General features: G+C 41.8%; 1 protein-coding gene and 1 long non-coding RNA gene across 9 annotated transcripts in view; both read left to right on the top strand.

Annotated features, from left to right (window-relative positions):
- PTPRM (protein tyrosine phosphatase receptor type M) overlaps positions 1-25,454 on the top strand; it is an 826,360-nt gene that overhangs the window by 236,269 nt on the left and 564,637 nt on the right. The window lies entirely within an intron of this gene.
- LOC134808584 (uncharacterized) lies at positions 381-15,063 on the top strand. Its single transcript, XR_010151856.1, has 2 exons — positions 381-445; positions 14,772-15,063. It is a non-coding gene; the product is annotated as an uncharacterized LOC134808584 (long non-coding RNA).

Raw genomic sequence — 25,454 nt, 5'->3', positions numbered from 1 at the left:
GCAGACAAAAGAACAAAGTATGTATGTAGAGCTGAAATAAATTTAGCGTGGCTGAAGGTTAGCCCATGGGGAAGGAGATGAGAAGAGAAGGGGCTGAAGAAGGAAGCCAGGTAAAAATGTGATTGAATTTCATTCTAAGGAAAATGAGGGGCTGTTAAAGAATGATATTAATATAATTAGATTTGAGTTATTGAAAACTTCCTCTACCTGCATTTGGAGGCTCTTCACAGACAACACATGCCTACTTCACTGACTATGAATTGAAGCTAATTAACTTAGAATTATCAGAGCTTAACCCGAAATCTGAGATAGTAAAGAAAAAAAAGAATGTTTGTATGTGTAGGCAGAAGATCAAAAAAGCAATTCTGAAAAGAATTTGATTACAGGCTGTTCAAGATATTGATCAATATTTGGATGAAGACTCTTTCATCTGGTGAATACCCAGGTGAGCCTAAACTTACACAAGAGGATTTACTGGTTTATGTAAGTGAAAATTCCAAAGGTACTCCCTTAGGTATAGCAGAGACCAGAGGCTCAAATGATGCCATTGCTGCTCTCCTCTGCATTGACTTCATCATCGGTTGGGGTGGACTCTTCCCTTGTGGAGCTAAGATGTCAGCAACAGCTGTGGGCTGTTACCCTCCTGGATCACACACCCCAACACTGAGGGGGGTGGGCTGGCAGTAGTTCAAGTAGAAGTCCTGGAGTTGAGTCTCACTAGACCACCTTGAGTTGTGTGTTCATTTCTGAGCCAGTCACTGTGGCCAGGGAGATGTGATCTTGGGCAGGCCGGAGTTAATAGTTGACTACCCTGCTATTCAGGCAACTCCGAAAGCTTGCTTCTGTAAATAGCAGTATGTTTTGAGAGCCGGGCTCTGAGCTTTGTAACCAAAATTCAATTAAAACTGTTTAAATGGGGCCACTGTGTAAATTTCTTTGTCATATGTTATTAGTATGGATCTAAAAACCTATCATATTATTGCTGTTCTCTGATTGTTCTCTACAGATGGGCCTGGATTTGAAATCTTAAGATGTACATGTCTATGTTCTGTCAAATTTTCATTTAAAATCAGCACAAAGGCTTTTGGTAATTGACATCATTTGCCTGACTTCGAAAATGGAAATACTTAATTAAACTTTATATAATAATGAAAGAAAATCATGCTTTTATTTTAGATCACTTTCTTCCCTTGAGCAACTGACTGTCTCTTTCAGTCTTTGTCAGCAGATTTAATCTCACTTCCAGTAAATGCTTTTCCATCACATTATCTTCATTAAAATACAGATGTTCATTAGAATCATCCCATGTTCTTTAGACATTGAGTACGTAATGACATTCTGCTCCCAGCATTTCTGTCATTTGTGCCCTAATGTTTGTAAATGGGGCATCTCTTTTCTTTTAAGGGTACAATTTCAGATTGAGCCAATGGAAAATATATTCGAGTGTGGTTATTTCCCTGATTGGCTTTATTTATGTTAAAAGTGACAGAAGCACTTGAAGTCACTCTTCGTCTTTATCCTCTTCTTCTCAGAGGTGCTGCCATTCACTACTCAGCCTTCACCAACACATCTCTGCAGATGACTTGAAGCACATCTCCAAACCTGACACCTTTTTCTACTTCCATTTCCAGCTTTGTTTTTCACATAACAGTTTTGTGAACTTAACATCTCTTAAACCGCCCTCATTATCTCTGATGTCTCTGCTGTGCTGACATCCCACGTTCACACTCTCACCACAGCTCATCATTTCTTCCCTAGCAGTTTCTACCCATTTCTTTCCAGAATGATTGCTACCAACTATTTAGTGCCTTATAAGATTTCTGAACCTCTTCGATAACCTGCTGTGCTTCTGTTTATGAGCTCTTTCACTTCCATCTTGGTACAACTGAGATAAAAAAACTTTCTAAAACACTATTAAAGCTTGAAGTGTTTTGAGAGTTGAGCTTTATATTCCCACTCCTTCTTTTGATAGTAGGTTGAGAAGCAATTTTTCTCAAGTATTAACCCTTGGTGATTGTATTATTTACTCAATACTTACTTGTTCCATGTGCAGCTGTCTTATCTTTTAGTCTGGACTGTAACTTCTTGGAGGGCAGAAGACATGGTTTATACTTTCCTGTATGAAGTGTATACAGAACTGAGTACTAATCTTTATAAAAGGTAAATGCTTAGTAAATTTACTATGAAGATGATAAAAGGGAGTTTTGAGGTTGAGGAGGCTGTCTTTTTTTCAGAATGGCAGAATCAGTTAAAATGGATAGCACCCTTCAATCCTAAATCAAAGACTAGAAAAACATACCATATTTGTAATGTTAAAAGTATTTTAAGAATGTGTACTCAAGCTTAAAATCAAGAAAGGGAATTCTTCAGGTGTCAGAAATGAAGAGGGAGGCCACAGCATTGAATGGCAAGGGGAATAACTTGAGAAGATCTGTGTAGTGGGGTCTACAGTTTTAAGCAGAGGCTGCAGGCTGCCAGCCTAGTGGCATACCAGAAGTGGGCTGAGACTTGGGCAGGGCACTCCCACTGGACATACTCTGAACTGAACCCACAGTGGAAACTGGGCCCTAGCTTTCCCTTTTCTGTTTGATGAGCCAAATTTTCATTGTGTGGAAGAACCAAGCTCAGAAACTAATGTCAAATTTGGTCTGCAAATTCAGACACCCCATATGACTTCATCAGGGATGTCTCCACAACCCAGGTTACTCAAGGGACTTCCACGAGGATAAAGGATTCTGAATTATTATGAGCTCACAGACAAATATTGCAAGCATATTAGAAAATCCACTGGGTGATAGCTAGTCAGCAGACACAGAAACAAGATTAATCAATTACAGATAATAAACACTAAAGGACCACAACCTGCAAGGAACAATAAGGGCATTAAAATTAATCACAGACTAATTTGGGGGAAGGGGAGTCTACAAATTAAAATATAGCAATGAAAAAATTTAAAAAATCAATTGATTGATTTATGAGCAAAAAGGGCATCATTGTCTTGGAAAGATGGAGCCACAACCACATTCTGTATGATTTTGTGCAGTGCAGTGCTGGGCTGTGGCCAGAGACTCTGGCTGCTCTGTAGAGCGCAGGCACTGCTGGTGGTAAGGACATTCTTCATTTATTTTCCCCCTTTCTCTTTAAATTTAGATGACCTTATTTTAGTTGCCTTTGTAATGTGGAGGTGAATTTATAATCTTTGTTTACAAAGAACAGGGTAATACACCAGCTGGTAAGATGATGCAAAAGCCTAAAATTGTGCTAGTGATGGAAGGGAGAACCTATGGGAAGAAGGTTGCTTTTTGGAAGACAAAACTTTGTTTTCTTTTTCTTTTTCCCGTTTTCCCTGACTGCATTGCGTTCTGTGCCAGAGGTTTGTGGCCCTCTGCCTTTCCCATCTCCCTTTGGGGTAGCTACAGGTAGTGTCTCCTTCATCTGTGGCACCTGGGCAGTGCTTTTTTTGAGAGTCTTGCTTTGGGCAGTGGTGCTTATCATGAAATAAGCAATTTTCATTTTGTATCCTAGATTTTTCTCCTATGCTAGACCTGGGTCTGCTTCCAAGTGTTCACGCTTCTTCACGGATTTCAGTTTTCAAAGTTGGAAGTGTTGAATGTGTTTTCTTGTAGTGCTGATATAGAGTAGATTTGTGATGAGATGTTTACTACCATGTCTCTTCCAGGAAAGACTCTTCTTACACTGCCATGGAACATGGTCAGCAAATACAGAAGGCAGAAACAGTAAACTTCCTGTAAGCTAACTTGACTAAAGTTTATTAAAATGCAGGATATTCAGCTGTTCTTTGACACGTTAGTGGTTGCTTTAAATTTAAAACAGCTGATACGCATAGGTTTTTAAGAAGCTTGTTCATGCCCCATCCACAAGTTCTTCTATTTATCCAACCCCCACCACCTCCCGCCCATATTGTGTGTCCCACAGTAAGGGATTTCTGGATGTCTAATTAAAGTTACTTAAATATCAAAAAGGCAGCTAGAAAAGAAGGTGTGTCTGTGCCACTCATGTGATTGCCTGCATTTCTTTTTGTTGTTGTTGTCATCTAAGTTATTTTTGGAAGCCCCCAAGTGAAAAAACAAGTGCACCACTCTGTTGAGAAATGAAAGATAAACATAGCATAATTGGCTAAGACTAGGATCATGACGTGATGTGTGCCTGTGTCGTATTGCTGACGTTTATGTGGTTGAAGAATTACATCTAAGTAATATTTGAATATATGCGATTTTTGACTTCATAATAATTGACGCAGTGTGGGTAGAGTCTATGTAATGTTACCGTTGGTTAAATGGGTGTAGGTTTTGCCCCCCATAATTTACCCTGCAGGTACAAACATAACCTTTTAATTTTTACTCCTCGGATTCATAGCTCTTTTTTTCTCACTCCAGAGATAAAGTAGCATATCTTTCCTGCTGTCCAAGGAAGACGAGTGTTCCTGTGTCCCTGCATCTTATGCATATTCATAACACACTGAACCCTGGTGGTTGTGAGCGATGGATGGAGCTTCAGGGATTGTATTATAGGCAGTCTCCAAACTGTGTGTTTGCCAATATTTCTTTCTTCATCTCTATTTCATCAAATCTGTGAACTAGAAACAAGATTGACAGCATGGAATTCAATTTTCCCTTTCCGTGTTTTCTGGCACTCCCTTGGATAATTAGAGCCATGTGATGAAGTGGTGCAGACAGAGGTGGAGGTGGCTGAGGGCACAGAGGAGAAGCAGGGCGGGGGTGCTGGTCTAGGAGGCCCCCCTCCATCCATGTAGAGGCGAGTTAGATTTGGTCTTAACAGTGGGGAAAATATAACTTATTTACTGTGAGATTCCACCCAGTAATTTCTGAGATGAAATCTGTGTCTTCTTAATTTAAATGGATGAACCTCACTGCATGTGGAAAACGTAGCCTGCCTTTCTTACAGAAACTCTGCCTTTGTGAGGATTAAAGCAAAGAGTTGTCCTAATTTTTAATTCTTCACTGGATTCAAGTCATAGGAAATGAGCCTGAATTTGGTGACGTACTTCAGATTTTTTTCTGTTGTGCTCAATCTTATTGTTTGACAAAGGACTGAGGTTGAATTGTTGAAGTTACATATGCAAAATCAAAAGATCTCAGCTAATCTTGAGGAAAGTTTTTGATGAGTTGGATAGGAAGTTAAACTCTAAATATAAGAAATGAGAAATGTGTTAGAATAGAGAACATTTTATTAGCTTATTGGTATTATAACTGTCTCCTGAGTTTCCTTCAATGTGTGACTCTAATATTCTATAATATTCAACGTGAATTTGCAGTGAGTATAAGATGTTCACATCTGATTTGTAACACATTCCTCATTGGAAGAAACATAAGCAATACAGACTTCCAGATTTTAACAACAACAGTAATAACAGCTGCTGATTATGGAGTACCTGCTCTAAGTCAGACGCCCTGGGAGGTTTTCCCCATGAATTTAATTCTCAGCAGTCATTACCCACATGTGACAGTTAAGGACCCTGAGACTTGAGGAGGCTAAGGATTCAATCTCAGTCCCTGGAGCTGGTGAGTGTTCCCATGAGGCTTCTAGCCTGGCTTTCTCTGTCATCAGCCCCCTTCATCACCTGGTGTTTTCCAGGATGCCGGTAGGAGGCGGCAGGCAAGAGAGTGAAGCTCTCTCTCCAGGGCTTGGCCAAATTGCTCTGCTCCTCTGTGCTCTATTTTCCATCTGCAAATAATAGCACCTAGCTCATGAGTAGGGCTCCATGAGTTAGTTCAGGAAGCGAGATTTAAAGGGTCACCAGGCACAAAGGAAGCCCTCAGCAACTTCACGGTCATGTAGGTTTCCCTTTCCTACCCCTTCCGTGGTCAGCTGCTGGGACTGCTCTTCTCCCCTAGACCACCGCACTCACACCCCTTCTTCTCCAGCCCAGGTGCACTGTCATGTGTTGGCCTTTCCAAGACAGGGTGCAGGGAAGGGGATAACTCTGCCTCTGTAGCTCCTCGGTCCTCCACGTGGCCACTGCCCCTCCTGTGTTACCATGACCTCTCCTCCTGGCCTCTGCTCCTGGCCTGAGGGCCCAGCACCTCCTTTCTCTGCATTTCCTACCATAAGCTCATCCTCTGCCCCAACACCCACCCTGTTGTGATTAAATGCTCTGGATACCTGAGCCCCTTTTGGTGTTACAGTGATGTTTTACTAGATCCCTTCCTGTGATGTTTATCTTCCCTTAGAGTTTAAGATGATAAGGGGAGGGTGATGGTAGACTAGGGAGGAAAGAATGAGAGGATTAAAAAGGGTTGGGAACAGAAGACACAAGTGCCTTAAGGGATAGGAACTATAAAATTCTGAAGAAAACCTCTAGATGTGTTCCTGTTTCAGGGAATATCTGCAATATTACGTTCTTTGACAACAGATTGTCCAGAGAGAGTGATTATTCCTGAGCTTCTGTGGGACTTGGTGAGTTTGGAATCATAGGAGGCAGGTGGAACCTGAAGGTGGGGTTGGGGGAGAGGCAATGAGAGAACCAGCTGGAATCGGAAATACCCAGCTTAGGGATCTGCAGTAGCCAAACACCCCTCGCACCTTCCCGCTGCCTTTCTCACCGCTCCCACCACCTTTCCTGAGCTCTAGTCCTTGTTCCTCTAGGCCCTGGGAACTGCCCTTCGGCATGTTGAGGTTGAGATATGAATGAAGATAGGACCTCAAGATGCAAGACAAACTGAATTTTCCCCTGGTAGCGTTTTAATCTGGTAGTTGGTTTCTGTTGTGCATGTGTTACTGTGCTAACTGTGAGGATACAGTGTGTTATGTTGCTCATTATGAATAGCCTGGGGATGGAAATTACTTGAAGTACATAGTTTCCCTTAAGAACATTTATTATGATTTCTATATAGTCTGCTTACAAATGAATTTCTTGAGCAAAGCCTGTTTGTAAGCAGTGGATGTATGCATTTGTGCTTGATTCATAAAGCATTAGAGTTGCAATGGAAATAACCTGAGCCTTAATTTCCTGAGAGACACCTACTTAGTAGCTTGTGTGTGTTGGGGAAAGAGAGACTCGGGTCGGGGGAGGAGGGACAAGGATTTAAATAGAGATTTGAATTGCACTGTCTGTGAAGTTTGCAGGGGGGCATTAAATCTATGGATTAATTCAAACAAAATGTCTCATGTGTGTAACCTTTATAAACTGTGTTGTATTTATTAAGCCTATTTTATATAAATTCAGCTTCAACTAGAGGGTTATTCTCCATAGCATTATTTTTTCTATTGAAACATACAGATTTTACCAAAACCCCTTTTCATTACCTTTAATTCTTTCTGCTAGGTCATAGGCAGGATTTTGAATGACGCTATTAATTTAACTTCATTTTAAATGAATAAAATCAGCACATCCACAGTTTGGATATTTTTCTGAACAATTGAATACTTGTTTTATTTTATCTTTTGCCCAGTAATTTTTTTTCAACCAATATTGGGCCAGTGGCCACCAGTCATATTGCAGCATAGACAAGCAGTGTGCCTCATGAAATAATCCTATAGGAAATAAAATATGCAAAAATCAATAAGGTTTCATGGAACAGTTTCTGCAAGGAGCAGAAAGGCAAGCGTGGCTCAGTAAAGTGGCAACAGCCTGTGACAACAAGCCCGGAACTGGTTTCCATCAGAGACACCCTTTTACTGAGCACAGTGAATATTTCTGTGATATCCTATCCCCATGTAGCAGGAGCATTTTGCCCTGGTTGCACATTCTCAGCAAAGGGCTTTGCATAGGCTTTGCACAGGATGCTTGGGAGACTCAAACTCTCTCCCCACCCCGAGATGGAGTCTTCCTCTGCTGCTTAGCATGGAGCTCAGTGGTGCAATCATAGCTCACTGCAGCCTTGATCTCTGGGGCTCAAGTGGTCCTCCCATCTCAGCCTCTCAAGTATCTGGGAATACTGGCATGTACCACCAAGCCGAGTTCATTTTTTTATTTTTTCATTTTTAGTAGAGATAAAGTCTTGCTATGTTGCCTAAGCTGGTCCAAACTCCCAAGCTCAAGCATTTCTCCCATCTCAGCCTCCTAACATGTTGGGATTACAGGTGTGAGCTACTGTGCCCAGCTGAAGACTTGAAGTCTTGATGCCAAAGGGAGGGAGGATTTGTTGTCTGCTCTTTGGTATTCCTGAGAGTGACACATGGGGCTGGGTTCTCTGTGGCACTGTTATATAAGTCAAGCAGATCCCTTGGAACTTTATGTGGGAAGTGTTGTTGGGCAATTATAATCTATATTCTGAACACTTGAAAGGGTTAATATAACCAGTGTTTGGGCATTTGGGTGGTGTTTGCACATATATGGCAGCCTCTTCCTGAGAGACTGGATAGATTAATATCCAGAATTACTTTATGTAAAGTTTTCCAGGGTATGTTATTGGAGTGAATTTGAACTCTGGTTCTGAAACCTTTTATATAATAGTTATGTCCATCAAGGCTCTTGTGCACTGATTCTTAATGAAGAAAAAATGAATTAAATCCCCTTAAATGAATTAAACACATTTTCAATTTGATGCGTTATTACCAACTTTATCTCTGTGATAACAATATTGGATGAATGAGGCATTACTGAGTGACTGACACTTCTCAAATTCCCAGTTCTCTGCCCATCATTCACTTCCTTTAAGTATTACTTTTTTCCTTATTTCAGCTTTTCAAGTGACTTCTGACATTTTAAAAAAACGGTTTTGATGAGGCCATAGATTCTCTTAGGTGCATTGTGCACTGCTGTTGCTCTTCCTTTTATCTCTCTCCTTCCATAAGCAGGAGCATATTTTATAAGCTGCTTTTCTCTTTCTAGTTGAGGTACCTGGAGGCAGCCCCATTCACATTTGTGGGACTGATGGTGAATGGTATTTTGCAGTGGAAAGTGAGCCTCTTAGGTCTTAAGCTCCGTGGGTTTAAGCACAGGAGGGGCATGAGCTGCTCCAGGAATCTCCTGCAGCTATTTATAAAAAGATGGACTCTTTCTCTTCCCTAGGGGACAGAGTATGATGGATTGTCATGGCAATGTGTGAAAATAAAACTCTACAAAGCAGCACAGGAGAGCTGTGTAATCAGTCTGGAATTTAAAATATCCAGTTGCCAACTTCACCAGTGAATGTTGAAAACTGAGACTTGGAAAGTTTTTTTTTTTTTTTTCTTTGACAGCAATACTTGTTCAAAGTGCACTGGCTTATGATGGAGAAATTGGGTCTGGATGATCTAGCTCTTTGAAGAGTGAACATTAAGTGCCACTGCACAGTGCATGAATGAGGCATGAAATGATGCCATCAGAGCAGCAGGGGCGCAGAGGTGCTGGGTGGATCTTGTCAGTCTGAGGTTGAACCGAAGCACAGAAGCACAGAACAGGGTATGTCTAAAACCTAACATGGCTTCTTTGTGCTATTCATGTGCACCTAGCAGTGCCTTAGCCACCTAGCTCTATGAGACATCATGCTGACGAATTACCCCTGTGACTTACCTGTGTGCAGGTTATGCCCACTTTGGTGATGTTTCCTTTCTAGAGGGTCTCTTTCTCTTGTTCTGTAAGAGACAAACATATGCCAGTGCCATGTTCTTCCATAGAAATGAAAGTACGAGGGATAAATGAGTGAGGGGAATGGCAGAGGGAAAGAAAATGTGAATGTAAGGGTACAGTAGATGCACATTAGTGTGTTGTGATCTCAGTGCAGTAGATTAACGTTAGTGTGTTAGGACCTCAAGGAGAAATTTAATAGCTGAATCATTGCTGAGATTGACAAATATCAAATGCTTGGAACCAGTAGCCAGTAAGACTATTTCTCAAAGACAGAGTGCATCATTTATTTCTGGGCTCTCCGTCCATGCTGCAGTTCAGTTATTGAATATCCTTTAATGCAACATTCTTGGTAACCACGTAAGAAATACTCAAATATTGAAGACAGAGGACCTGGCTCCAGGGCACTTATCATCCAGATGTGGACCCCCTTCCTATTTATCCTGCTTGGAACTTCGTGGGCCTTCTGGACTGAGAGGATATGTGCCTTCAACTCTGGGTACTTTTCTTCTCTTATCTCTTTAGTTTTGTCTGTTACTTTCTCTATATTCTTTTAAGTATTTCTTCTTAATTTTTTTTTCATATTAGGCATATGTTAAAACTTCTAAGTTCTTGCTTGTCTTAACTTTTTTTTCACATTTTTTCATCTTTTTTTTCCCCCTATGGGAGATGAGTTGTCTTGTGGGATAATTCTTTGGCTCTGTCTTCTAGATTACTAATTTATTCTTCAGCTGTATCCTTTCTCCTGTTTAGACCAAATGTTGTTTTTCCTCATTTAAAAATTGTCTAAAAATTTCAGATCACCTTTAAAAAATTATTATTAACATGGTAGTCTATCTATTTTCAGACCCCTTTTAAAATCTCCTCTTCACTTTAATACTTATTTACTAAAGCATTCCTTATACTATTGGTTATATTTGCTGCTTCTCTTTCTTGGTCTTCATTTTCTTCAAATATTTAACGCTTTGTGGTTGTGTACACATCTCCATGCTTGACATCTGATGGTATACAACTTGTGAGGTTATACTTGTTTTCAGCTACTTTTCTATAGGGATTGTGGGAGATGGGTGCTGAGAGGGGTGTTTGCCTGTGCTGTGGGGATCCCTGTTCTTCCAGGGTCTCGGCAGCCTCCTGCAACAAACTTGCTGGGGCCTGCTGTGTGTACACACTGTATCAGGCTGGGTGTACCTCCTTAAGCACATGGGTGGTAAAATAAGTACCACGGTAAAATTATGGCTTAGGGCTCAGGGTAAAATTATAAAAAGGGAACAGATTACATCCCACTGTGGGCAATAAGAAACACTTTCTGCAGGATTCTGAGATGGGCCTGGAAGAATGGACGATATTTCAACAGCGGGTAATGAGGAAATGCAGTTTCAGTGTGGGCACCTGAACGGACAAAAGGACAGGTGTCATGGAAAACAGGTTCTGGGAAACCTGCATCACCTAATTCACTGGAGAGGGATAATAGTGATGCTATAAATAGCAAATGAAGTCAGTTGGGCTCTTATATGTGTTGAGCACCACCATCCATCTGAATAGTTGCTTAAGCCAGAAATTGGGGAGTGGCCCCAGCTGCTTCTTCCTTCCCTTCATCCAGAAAGTTAGCAGTTCCTGGATTTTCCTCCTCTAGAATGTCCCTGAAACCTGTCCTCTTTTGTCTTTTCTCATGTCTGCCACACTTGTCTTAGTCATTAGCGAAATATCCACATTTTATACTTCTCTTTTGAAACTGACGGAATTGTCCCAGAAAACTGATGTTTATGGTTTCTTTTAAATAAGTACAGAAATTTACCCTCCCAGTCTTAAATCTTGAGAAAGTTACATTTATCTTATCTGAGTTCCTTTTTCAGGAAACCAACCATCAGTCCTCCCAGATAGTATCAAGGAACTGAAACTTTCCAGATCACAGCATCAGGATAGTGAGACACCACACCCCTCACCCAACATGATTGCCTAGCCCACCACCTACTGCCTGTTGGCTGACTCCTCTTCCTTACCCTTTCCTGGTCTTGTTTTCCCACACGTCATTACATTTCTTTCCTGCTGTGTAAATCCTTAATTTTAGTTGGCTTAGGAGATGGATTTGAGACTGATCTCCCATTCTCCTCTGCTGCAGTACCCGAATAAAGCCTGGCAATACTCTTTGTCCTAGTAATTGGCCTCCTGTGCGGCAGCAGTGACACCTATCTGTACCATACCTTTGACGCTTTGGGGGCAGTTCTGTGACGGCGGGAAAATTGATTGTGGAATAAAGTGATACATTTGGTTTGGGGCATGTTTCTATCTTATTGATAGTATATTTTTCCTTATAGAGATGTCTACTACACAGTTAGAAATAAAGGCCTAAGCTGGGCATCATTGCCCTTGCCTGCGATCCCAGCTACTAGGTAGGTTGAGGTGGAAAGATCGCTCGAGGCCAGGATTTTGAGACTGTAGTGTGCAATGAGCATGCCTGTGAATAGCCACTGCGCTCTAGCCGGGCAATAATAATATTAATATATAGATGCCCTGTCTTTAAAAAAATATAGAAAAGAAAAGAAATAGAGGCCTAGTATTTGAGGGAAAGGTTATTGATAAAGCAGCACATTTTGAAGAGATTGTAGTTTAAAGTATGGGAATAGATTTAATATATGGACAGCAAATCAATAAAGAAAGGCAAAATGAGGTTCTACTACAAAATCAGTGGAACTCCTAAACATAAGGAAACGGCTGCCCTCAGGTAGTGAACACAAGATCCACATTGTTTGAAGGACATCAACGTATGTTCTGTCCTCTCCCTTTGAAGAGAGTCTAATTTAACAGGTGTGATAAGACATCAGTAACGGTGACTAGTGTATCACTGAGTGTCAAGTGAGTGATATGTGCCTTAGGTCCCAGTTTATATTCTGGAAGGTCTAATAGCTTTACCAAAGCCAAAGAATTCTGTGATAAGATAAGCTTGGCAGTTCCTTTACTCCAGGACTTGATAAAGTTAACACATCTGATTATATACAATATTTTCCCCACCAAGTACTGGAAAGTTGGGTTCTGCTGGTTAAGAACTATTTCTCTGTTGTGGTAATCCCTAGAAGCTAGAGTCTCAGAGTTCGTATGGCATAGACAGTTGGCATAGAGATCTTCCAATTAGTTTCTTCCAACTTTTCTCTTGCATATAACCTAGAAGAATTTTTAAACAATAATGTAAATAATTTACTTCCCTCATATACTTGTAAATTGACATGCAAAGCTTTTAAGAATTGTAAGTTGCAAAATAGGAATAAAGGATGTCATTTCTAATAAATTACAAATATTGGCACTTAAAAATTAAGTGGTATAATTATTCTTCTAAAGATGTCATCTAGAATCTACATTCCTTAGTATTGTGAGGTCAATTTTTTTCGTTTTAAATCATGAACAAGTTCTTCTTTAACATTTAGAAATTTTACATCATTCCTTTTTCTTGGAGTCATTTCATTCTACATCCTCCATTGAATTTACTTCTAATATCATGTGTTTGCTTCCTTAACACTTTTATAGCTCACCCTTTCATGTTTCTCTACATCTAAAATAAACATATAAATTAAAGGAACACTTTACAAAAGTCTCATTACCATAAAGTTCTGTTGTAAAAGCAAATTCTTCTGGATTGAGTCATCATTGCAGTGATCAGTAACACACAGTTGATCTGAACAACATAGATATACTCAGGGCTGATAAATAATAATTAAGCATGATAACTGAAATTTCATTTGAAATGCATCTCTTTGAGAAGAAAACGTCCTTTATTTTTTCTAGTTAGTTAATTAATTTTTTTTTTTTTTTTTTTTGAGATGAGGTCTCACTCTGGCACCCAGGCTGGAGGGCAGGGGCGTGATCTCGGCTCACTGCAACCTCTGCCTCGTGGGTTCAAGTGATTCTCTTGCCTCAGCCTCCCGAGTAGCTGGGATTACAGACATGTGCCACTATGCCTGGCTAATTTTTGTATTTTTACTAGAGACGGGGTTTTGCCACGTTGGCCAGGCTGGTCTTGAACTCCTGACCTCAGGTGATCTGCCCGCCTCGGCATCCCAAAGTGCTGGGATTAAAGACATGAGCCGCTGCCCCCAGCCTTTTTCTAGTTAGTTTATTTACCTATGAGTGATAATGATATATTGCTATAACGGGTATCAGTAGATCATATTGATAATCCAGTGTAAACCTGACATTAAGGAAAGATACAGTGGTACCTCATAAAATATTAATGTATTATGTGTAATAAGTTGATAGAAATGTAATATTAGATACCATTTGGGGTTATTATTGTACTACTCCTGCTCTTTTCTAGTAATTAACAGTTGGCCACTACAAACTTGCACTTGGATAAAATATAAAATGTGTTTTTTGTAATTACAAAAGGGTTCCTAGCTTTATGAAAGATTTTAAATGATTCAATATGTGAAGTGATTTCTATGCTCTTTTTCTATTATATTATTCCATGAAATAAGGCATACTTGTACAGGGATGAACTTTGGCTGTTCTGTTTCGCTGTAACAGTATGATGGATAGCATTATCTCTGGTAGGATAATTGGGGTCAGATTGTAAAACTGGAGTTGCGTTTGCACCATGTGATTCTCAGAAGTCTTGGGATGTGCAGATCCAAGGCAGCCTGTCGTGTTCCTGTGTGCTGTCTTAGTCTGACTGCTGGTCTCCGCTTGGAGTAAGACTCCCAGAAGCTGGAAGGGAATGAGGCTACAGACCTCTCTATCTGAGCTTTGAAAGAAGAAAAAATGTTTCAGTCCAGAAAAGAAAGCTCTGCAAGGCAGATGGTACACAGGGAAGGTGGTGTCTGTCCTTAACCTCACACTCCCTGGGTCAGGGCAGCCTAGGGATTTTGCAAGTTATTCACTTCCCTCCTCCAGGGCAAAATTATTTCCCTTTTATCTTAGCCACCACCCTCTTTGGAGGAAGCTCTTCATTAAAGTTGTGTGGGAAAAATGTCACTTAATTTCTAGGGAATATGATTTTATACAACAGCAGTCTCTCTTCTATACTAATTTAGTTTTTTTTTCGACGAGTCTTGTATTGGAAAGTAGCTTAATAGTTAAGAAACTAGTATTAATTTCCTTGGTTAGGTCTAGGTATTATGGCCTCTCCATGAGAGCTTTAAAATGTATCTAACCATTCAGTTCCTTTACTTCGTTCAGTCATTCACAAACAGTTTTGACTCCATCCTAGGGTAAGATTAATTCCTTCCTTCTTTGTGCCTCTTCCTACCAGGTACAGACTAACATCCTAGCTCCTGCAACACTCAATTGCTCCCTGCGTGCCTGGTGTCCTCCTACTGGACTCTGAGGTTGTATTCATCTATGTATCTACTCTAGAAGGTGGGATACACAGTGAATTCTGAGAGAGGATAAAGAAAGAACTGCCCTAAGCACTTGGACAGTATTTAATCCTCTCTTTCTTTTAGTAGCTATGATATCTTGGGGCAGCTTTTGCTCCCCCAAAATGGAAATAACAATAAGCCCTGCTCACAGAGTTGTGGTTGAAATTAAACATCAGTAAAACACTGTCTCTGCAGGTGTGAAATGCTTAATTCATATGAAGTGCCACTCTTAGTGTTACTGGTGGAGCAAATGCACAAATGAATGAGAGAGGATTTATTGATTCTGTGAGGCTTGTGAACACAGCTCCTGCCCATGGAAGATTCACGTTCCAGTAGAGCTGTATACATACAATGTGTCATGAGAGTACAGAAGGGTGGAGAGGATTATAGACAGAGCCCTAGAAACCTCAGGTGTGAAAAGTGTAATTCTTTTTAAGGTTAGGCTTGAGGAAGCTTCCTGGGAGAGAGAGGTAAGGCCTGAGCAGTGATTTGAGGAAAGGGTGTTATTCTTGTCTAGATGGTCAGTATGGTAAAGTACAGACAGTGGGCCTGAGAAATTTCCAGTGGTTTCTTACTTCTATGGTGTTATTGATATGGAAGAGGGGCAGGGGAGTGCTGGGAGGAGAAGGTGGGCCCCTAGCTTGGACTTCACCCCCAGGCCTGTGCCTATGGACATAGGTGAGGACAGGCACTCCTGCTTTTGTACCCAAATGTTGCATTTCCCAAGACCACCCTGGCCTGCCATTCCCCCTTCCTGTGCCTATAAAAACTATGAGACCCTAGCAGGCAGATACACAAGCTGCTGGATGTCGAGAGGAACACATTGGCGGAAGAAGATAGAAGCGGCTGGATGTTGAGAGGATGTTGAGGGGAGCACACTGGCAGAAGAGCACACCGACAAAAGAGTACACCGACAAAGAGCACACCGACAGATGTCATCAACCAGTGGAATGACGCAGAATTTGGCCAGGGCAGAGGAGAGCCCAGGCCACTGAGTGGCTCAACTCTAGGGGAAAAGCATCTCCCTTCTGGCTCCCCCATTTGCTGAGAGCTACTTCCACTCAATAAAACCTTGCCCTCATTCTCCAAGCCCACATGTGATCTGATTCTTCTAGTACACCAAGGCAAGAACCCTGGGATACAGAAAGCCCTCTGTCCTTGCAGTAAGGCAGGGCTCTAATGGAGCTGACTAACACAAGCTGCCTATGGACAGGGGCTTCAGCTGTAAACATTCATGCCTAGACACTGCTGTGGAGTCAGAACCCCACAGCCTGTCTGTATGCTCCCCTACAGGTTTGAGCTGTGGGGCGCTGAAGAAGCAAGCCACACCACCATCGCATGTCCTGAGAGGGGGACAAGGGAACTCTTCTTGTTTCATTTTGAAGGGGAAGGGGCCTGGAGCAGGAAGCAGACCCCTCCATGAAGGACTTTTCCCCAAGAGGCAGCCAGGAGCCATTGAAGTGATATATAAAGTGGATGGTCTCATGTTAATTTGTGAAGTCACCAACCCCTGTTTGTGAAGTGCGTTGCTAATAAATACTTTTGCTTTATCTTAAGCTTGGGTGAAACTGTGCAGGATCTTCTGGGAAAGACATGGAGGGGTCTCTTACAAGACCTCTTGTTGTGCCTGCCTGTATCCAGCTTCCATATTAGCTATATCCACTCTTAGCCAGATGCCATACTCAATGGCAGTGGGAAGCTTTGTCCTTGGAGCTGCCTGCCACAGGTGCATCTACAGAGGTACATTAGTTCCTTGGCTGTGAGCTGCAAGGAGGGCCTGGCTGGGGATTGGTGAGGGCCTGCTCTGCTCAGAGGGTCAATTAAATAACTAGGTTCAAGCTGCCCTAGCTCATTCCAGTCAACAGGCACCTCCAACTGAATAAAAGGTCATTATCCTAGAATGTGGCCTCTGCAAGTCTTCAGACAATAACCCCCAAATCCATTCACTTTACACAAACTTGCTTTACTTTTATTTTTTGTGTGATTCTTGAGGAGAGAACACTTAGAATCTGTTGGCAAGACACTGATTTTGACTGTAGAGGTAATTATGACAGACACCCTAGCAGCTTTATTGCTGGAAACTGGCCCCTTCGAGGCACCCCCAGTCAGAGTGTGTTCTCTGAAGAGCCTCGCCTCTTCAGTTCAGAAATGTTTCCCTGGAAGGTTCCAGGCCTCTTATGTTGCCAGGCTGATGATCCTCTGGGCACAGCCACCTCCCGTGGGTGACTTCCCCGGAAAGCACCACGGTGGCCTCGCCTCTCTTTGGCTTCTCTCATGGCAGCTGGGCCCTTTCCATTGATTCTTCACAGCACAGAGAACAAACTGCCATTTGCAGCCTGCCTTTGCCAGAGGCTCAGCTGCTGTGGAGGGAAGTGCAGCATGGAAATAGAGCAGCAGGTCAAGGTCTACACATGAGCTCTTCTGCTGGCTCCCACCTGCCTCCCCCAGCCCTGGTCAGCTGCCCCCCAAGGACTGGGAGAGTTCCACAAGTCAGCCTGCCTTGTGGAGCTACTGATTAGAGAAAGAGGAGGAAATTCTTCTGTAACCCGAATTCAAATCCCACCTCCTCATTTCCTCCTAGGAATGGTCTCAGTGTTAGTGGTGGAGAGAAAACCCATCTGGTAGAACTCACTCTCAGCCCCAGGACGTTGTTCTGGCTCTACGGCTTAGCAAGGCAATCCCATAATAGTCTACCATGGACACTCTCCATAGTCTGGGTTCCTTTGAGTTAAACAACACCTTACTGGGTAGTATGTGAACAGTCTCATCCAAGGTGGGCTGTGCCATGCAGGGACAGTTGCTTTTCAGTCCCTCTCCAGTTAGAATCTAGAGAAATATCACTGTGAAACAAGGAAAAGACATTCTTGTTGCCGAATGTGATAATGTGTTCTAGATGCCTATGTAAAGTAGCCCTTTTTTTACTCATAAGACAAATACTTAGAATTATGATGGAATATGGTAGTTTCCTCTTATCCACAAGCGATATGTTCCAAGTCCCCTAGTGGATGCCTGAAACCACCGAGGCAAGTACCGAATCCTATATATACTATGTTTTTTTCCTATGCATACATACCTATGATGATGTTTAATTTATAAATTGGGCACAGAAAGAGTTGATCAACAATAATAATAAAATAGAACAATTATAATAATTTGCCAGTATCACTAGTCTTGTGCTTTGGGGTCATTATGAAGTAAAATAAGAGTTCCTTGAACACAAACACTGCAATACCCCAACAGTGGCCTCATAACTGAGCTGGCTACCAAGTGATTTGTGGGCAGGGCAGGTAGGATCTACAGCATGGATCTACTGGTCAAAGGGATGGTTCATATCCTGGGCAGGACAGAGTAACATAGAATGAGATTTCATCACACTGCTTAGAACAATTCACAGCTTGAAACTTAGGAATTGTTTATTTCTGAAATTTGCCCCATGATATTTTTGGACCATATTTAATCATGGGTAACTGACACCATGGAAAACAAAGCAGCAGATGAGGGAGGACTACTATATTGCCACATTATAAATATAGCTGCTTAAGATGTAACTCCAAATATAGTTCTACTTCCTTCCTTCGTCAAATATTATTTTACATTTATATTTATTGACATCATCTTGCCCCTGATGTGTACTTTTAAACTATGCTTTACCTCTCTCTGAGGCTCAATACTTCTTGTCCCCCATCAAGTTTCACAGGAGGTGTGTGTATATCCAGAGCTATTGAAGCAAACTCTAAACTATCTCATCCACTTCAGAATGCCTGGCCTGGGCTATAATGTGGAAATATGCTTACCTCCCATTGTGATGTATTTGAGTCAAAACAATTTCTAGCTATAACATTTCCATTTATAGTGACTGAGAAAAAGGGGCAACATTAGTGATAGAACTCATTCATTTGCATTTGACTTGAGAGTTTCTGTTCTGATTGGTACTTTCTATACTATGAACTTATGGACTGATATTTACAATTTCGCCAATAGATAGAGTCACCAGAGAATCTTGCATATAAAATGGGCACAGAGTATTTGTAGGTTTAGTTTCATTGCTCAGGCTCTTTGATGTGTTCTGTGGGTGGGAGAGGAGTATTATCTCCAGCTTGTTCTGCATTGTCATTTTTTAAGGTGAGCCAAGCATTCTCAAGTTGCTTTTGCTTTCATTACAACCCTTAGAATGAATTATCTCAAGGCCTCTGCGGACCTTGAACTAAACCCACCTAAATAAATGGCCAAATTCTACTCTGCCTTCTTAGTTTTTGTCCCTGTCACCTGAAATGCTTAGCCTCTCATGGCTTCCCTGGTGTCACACACTCATGAGCCTATTCTTGGCCATCCTCTCTTGTTTTCACACTGCCTTTTGCACTTCCTTTCCTGCCGCAGCTGTGTGCTGTGGGCCAGGCTTGCTCTCCGGGGAACATTTGTTGTATAGTCTCTGTGACATCCTGTGCAGTGTAGGATGTTCAGCAGCATTCCTGGCCTCTGCCCACTAGATGTACACCCCTCTTGACACTCAGAAATGTGTCTAGACATTGCCACCTGTCCTCTGGGAGACAAGAGTCTCCCCTGGTTGAGAACCACTGTCCTAATGTTTCTCACATTTGTAGTATCCATTCTACTCTTGTTGCCCTATTCAGGATTTAATATTCCATAGCCCCAGGATGCTTACAAAGCTTCCCCATGCAGAAACTCTCTTCCCTCCGCTCCCTGCAGAGACACAGAATAGAGCAAGCTGACACTGTGGTGTTTCCCTGGGTGAAAGGTTATTTGGAGACTTCACAAGTACAGACTAAGAAAACAGAACAATGGTATTGTGGGGACATGGGAAAGGGGAATGCCTGCATTTCACACGTTTAGTTCCACAAACAGAAGGATGCCCATGGACAGGGGTGCCCAGCAGGCAGATATAAATTCAGCCTTGGTGTGATCATTAAGTGTCAACTTGATTGGATCGAAGGATGCAAAGTATTGTTCCTGGGTGTGTCTGTGAGGGTGCTGCCAAAGGAGATTAACATTTGAGTCAGTGGACTGGGAAAGGCAGACCCACCCTTAGTCTGGGTGGGCACCATCTAATCAGCTGCCAGCGCTGCTTGAATAAAGCAGGCAAAAGAAGTTGGAAGGAGCAGACTTGCTGAGTCTTCCAGTCTTCATCTTTCTCCCGTGCTGGAAGCTTCCTGTCCTCGAACATCGAACTCCAAGTTCTTTGGCTTTTGCACTCTTGAACTTAAACCAATGATTTGCCAGGGGCCCTTGGGTTGGCTTCCCTGCTTTTGAGGTTTTGGGACTTGGACTGGCTTCCTTGCTCCTCAGCTTGCAGATGGCCTATTGTGGGACTTCACCTTGTGATCGTGTGAGTCAGTACTTCTTAATAAACTCCCCTTCATCTGTACATCTATCCTACTAGTTCTGTCCCTCTAGAGAACCCTGACTAATATACTTGGATGAAAGGGGCCCCAAGCCCCAACCTGCTCACTGGATGGATCTGTCTTTATTGGCCCCTTGCACTGGCTGTACAAGAGCCAAAGGAGTGAGTGCCCCCTTGTCCTTCCCTCTCTAACGTGCATATCTTCCATCCCCATTCCTAGGCCACTTTCACTGTCGTCTCACAGACAAATCCCTGGTCTTCATCCGGGCCTCATTGTGGTCTCCCTTTCTAGTACCCCGGAGGTCAGAGCACCATTGTTCTTGCCTGAGCATTACCTGGACTCTGTTATGAGTTAGTCCCACTTTCCTGTGCTGCATTTGGGACATCACTGTTCAGAGAAAGCCTCTAGAGGAAGTAGGGTCTCCCACTGTTCTGCGGGTGACATCAGTCAGGAGAGTGTGCACCGGTCATGGTGGGGACACATGAAACAACTCCGTGGGGTCTCAGGTGCACCAGGCAGCCCAAGAGCAGGTGGACGTGCTGATGTGGTTGGATTTTCCTGTGTGTGTGTGTGTGTTTTTTTTTTCCTCGGTAGCATTTTCTTTATTTGTAAGAAGAGATCTTTTAGCATTTTATAAAATTATTTTTATTGCTCGTTTTTTCCCCTTGTAACTTTAAGGGTTTCCTTCTCTCTTCTTTTTCTATTTACTTATTTTTCCTATTAGTAACTACTAGACTATTTCTATCAGCAAGGTACATTTTTAATATAGTTGTATTTTCTATTTTCCTGTCCAGTTACTAAGATTAAAAGCTTTGCTTTGCCCTTAATAATGGAACAAAACACCATCCAAACTGTGGTTAAAACATGGTTTTCTTCTGAGATGTGGTAAAACGAGAAAGCCCTCATCATCCCAGCATGCTTTGCCTAAGCTGACTTACAACAGAATTGTGCCCTGGATGTCAGTGCATGAACTCTGGCCCCAGGGAGGCTCTCTGGGCAGGCAGCGCTACTCAACATGGTGTCAGCTGCTTGCTGGGGCTCCCAGGATGCATGGAACCTCTATTGTATTTTCCAGACTTAAGCTTCTCTTCATGGATTTACACCAAATGCTTAAACATGTCTGTCTGTTTTAAGATTTGGAGATATTGGTTTTCTCTTAGTTCAACTAGCATCAAGGCTTGCTGCATTTCATGTGCAGGGCCATCAGTGCTACTGGGACCAGCATTTCTGTCCAGCAATTAAAGGAGGAAATTCCCTAGGAAGAAGTGGCCGGGAGCCAGGAGGCTGAACTAAATAGCATTCCAAATTAGTTGCAATTGTCCGAAAGAGGAAATTGCTAAGGCCCTGGTTCCCAAACTGTGGGCCAAGGCTCCCTGGAGTACTGGAACAACTGCACCATGTTGTAAGTATTCACGTTTTCAAGGGAAACACAGCTAGGTACCATGCAGAGGACTACTGTGAGATTGCTTAGACTTCGCTATTTAATAAATGGAATGGATAGGTTGATTTTGCATAGGAGTACCATGAAAAAAATCACTGAAAGGTAAGAGCACTATGAACTGAGAAAGCTTGGCAACTTCTGCTCTAACGGGATAATGAAGGTTTTTGAAAAGCTGAGGATATAGCCAGGTGTTTGTGAGGAATGGAGGATAGGTATATAAAAGGATGTGAGGGAGGAGAAGACACAGGTTTGGAAGGTGGATAATTGGGCCAAAATGACTCTTAATTTACAAGGAATAGAGGTTGGCTGATCCCTGTGGTGCCATGGGCTGGCAGCTCATTATGTTATCCCTGACATACAAGCCCCGAGGCTGCCATCCCCTAGAAGTAAGCACCACCCTAAGCCCCTCAGACCAAGCGTTTGCCTCTGTTTTTACCTTGGCATTTATTCATTCACCAAATATATTTTCAGTATCACCTGCATGCTAGGAGCTAGGGAGATGGTAGTAAGCAGAACAGATGGAAATTCCTGACGTCTTGAAGCTTATGTTTTTCTAGAATAATATCGAATGGGACATAGTTGGTGTTTCCTGTGTGCCTGGCATTGTTCTAGAAGCTTTCCATATATTAACTCATTTAATCCTCACCATACTTATTCCATAAGGATAGATAGGATTGCCATTTACATGTGTCTGGTGTTAACAGTGGCTCTCAGAGCACCTTGTTGCTTGTCCTCATTGGATGGCATCCCCGTCAACCTGATATTGGTCGAGAGCTCAGGTACAATAGCAGCATTCAGAACCTCTCTGTGTCACTGAGTGAGGCTCTGTTAGGTGGTGTGAGCCTGCTCTGTGTTACCTCGCAGAAAGCTACACGCTGCATATTGACTAAGAAAACTTCTGTCCTAGCACATCTTCATCTCCATATGTGAGATTTATATTTCGTAAAACTTATATATGATGAAGTATTTAAATTCAACAGAAGCTACATTCACAAAATGGTAAGTCTTGCTTTGGGAATATCCCCTATTAACATGCCTTTCTAGGGCTTGCTCTTCCCGTACAGCAAGATGAGTAGTACTGGCACTGCCACTCAAACAAGTTTCTGATCATAATGAAGAATGGCTGACTTATTAGTTGTGCTATCCTGGGATGTCAAGCATTGTTAAATTTGAAAATGTGAACTGGACATAGAAAAATGGTTTATTTCATTTATTGTGTAGCTCAGTTGTTTCCTTGAAAAGCAGAAAGAAATTAAAGATGTTGAATATTTCATGGTTATAACAAATGAAACTCCCATGAAATAAAAGAGTTCACATTGTTACTTTATTTTCCAATAATGAAAGTACCATTTGTTCATCATGGAAAATACCGAAAATTATCAAACAAAATAAAAGTAACTCCCATCATATTATCCAAAGAAAACAACTTTTTGTTGTGTTTCCTTTTACCCTTTTTCTGGGCATAGATAAGCTTCCATTTTTTTACATTAAAAACTTACTGTGGGCTAGATGCAGCGGCTCATGCCTGTAATCCCAGCACTTTGGGAGGCCCAGACAGGCAGATTGGTTGAGGCCAGGAGTTAGAGACTAGCCTGGACAACATGGTTATATCCCATCTCTACAGAAATTTAATAAAAAAATAAAAAAATAAGCCAGCTGTGGTGATATTCACCTATAATCCCAGGTACTTGGGAGGCTGAGGTGGGAGGATTGCTTGGGTCCAGGAGGTCGAGGCTGCAGTGAGCTGTGATCATGCCATTGTACCCCAGCCTGGGTGACAGCAAGGCCCTGTCAAAAACAAAAACAAAAACAAAACATCTTATTGTGTATGGACTGTGTTCAGGGCACTAAGGTTTGCTTTGGAGCAAAGTAAAATAAACATATGTTCCCTGTTAATACAGGTATAAAGAAAGGCAAATTACTGTGTCCCTCATCTTAAAAACAAACACAGTACTTTCCTTCAATCATACATCACTCTCGACTCTCCTGTCTGCCCCTTATTTTTCTTCTCATAGCTGTCGAATCGATTTCATTAAAGATAGCTGAAGCCTTGTAGCCCTTCTGGATTTTCTATTAAAATTCACCTAATGGTAGAGGTAAAATAAAATGTGCATCTTCACCCCTTCACTGTAGCACTCCCCACAGCTGTACTCTGGTTTACAAGACTCTCCCATTCTCTTGAGAGCAAATTACTTGAGGTTAAGGACTTAGGGCTTATCTGTCTTTTTACCTTTGGAAAATAGTGAATGTTTAATAATGTTTGCATCTTCCTGTGAGAGCCTTCACTCCAGTACATCAATGATCTTGGGCACCAAGCACCAAGAGTCACCTAGATTTGTACATCAGAAGCCAAAATGGAATCAAACCATACACTGAATGTTCAGGGAATCTGTCTTATCTTTATCAAGGCTACTCGGCATGGTTGAACTGGTAGTGTTCTGATTTCCCATGTGAGCACGTGTGCCCATGTCAATACATTTATATATCCATAGTGGACGTGTGGTCCATGATTGTCAGGAGGCATGGTTTTCTCACAACTGTGGGCGTGATTAATTACTTGCTAGAAAGTCCACCCACATATTCCACTTGTATTGTTACAGGGCTATTTACCAGACACTTCAGGGGCTTTAGAGAGGCACTGGATAATGCCCATGACCACAGGCAGTTCATCATCTGGAGCAGTGTGAGAGTGGCTGACATGATGATCTGAATCAGCAATGGCTGATAATCCGAATCATTTGGGAAGTTTAAAAAAAATTGTGCTTGTATAGGTGTATAAATATGTGCATGTGTATTTAATGTTTATATGTGGTCCTATCTCATAATTAGTAAAGTCAAATGAGGCAGGATTGTAGAATTTCAAAGCTTTCAGGATGGTTCAGATGAGTAACTAGTTTTGGGAACTAATGAGTTAGAATTCTTTTTTTTTCTTTTTTTCTTTTTCTTTTTTAATTTTATTATTATTATACTTTAAGTTTTAGGGTACATGTGCACAATGTGCAGGTTTGTTACATATGTATACATGTGCCATGTTGGTGTGCTGCACCCATTAACTCGTCATTTAACATTAGGTATATCTCCTAATGCTATCCCTCCCCCCTCCCCCCACCCCACAACAGTCCCCAGAGTGTGATGTTCCCCAGAATTCTTAATGCCAAAAAAAGTTTGTCAGAGGGCAAACTGAAACCTGGCAGTGACAAGAGGGCCACGTCTCATGCTCCCTCATGGATGCCGCGTTGCCATATGTCCTGCCACTGCTGAACCCATACAGGGAGGCGCTTCATTTATGAGTGAGGTGAAACTGCGTTGAGAGTGGCGGAAGTGTGCTGTGCAGTACATCTGTGTGAAAGGATTCTGTATTTTTCTAGGCTGAGATGAAAAGTAGGAAAGAACTACAGTGAAAGAGATTAGTCAAATGCAGAAGCAGTGTACTAGAAGCTGTCTAAGGTAAGCTGGATTTTAGAACTAGCCCTACTGGTCCTACAGCTGATATAGTACCTGTGCTGCATATATTTAGTGTTCTTGTAAAGGTAAATGAGGGAATAAGTATGAGCAAAAAAATTTTAAAGATAAAAACGTTTACACAAATGAATGATGGCATTATATAAGTATTGCAATAAAGAACTCCTTTTCTTCTCTCTCTCTTTTTTGTTGTTTGGTCTGGCCTCTAGTTAGAGTTCCAATAGTTTACATTCAGTGCTGTTAATTCCCACAATTTCAAAGATCTGCATTTCCTGTAAATACCTAATTGTATTTTGAAATTGAAATGATTT

This window comes from Pan troglodytes, chromosome 17 (genome assembly GCF_028858775.2).
Source record: "Pan troglodytes isolate AG18354 chromosome 17, NHGRI_mPanTro3-v2.0_pri, whole genome shotgun sequence".
In the NCBI taxonomy this organism is placed as follows: domain Eukaryota; kingdom Metazoa; phylum Chordata; class Mammalia; order Primates; family Hominidae; genus Pan; species Pan troglodytes.
The sequence above is the reverse complement of the archived record's forward strand: the minus strand, read 5'-3'. Positions and strand labels throughout refer to the sequence as shown.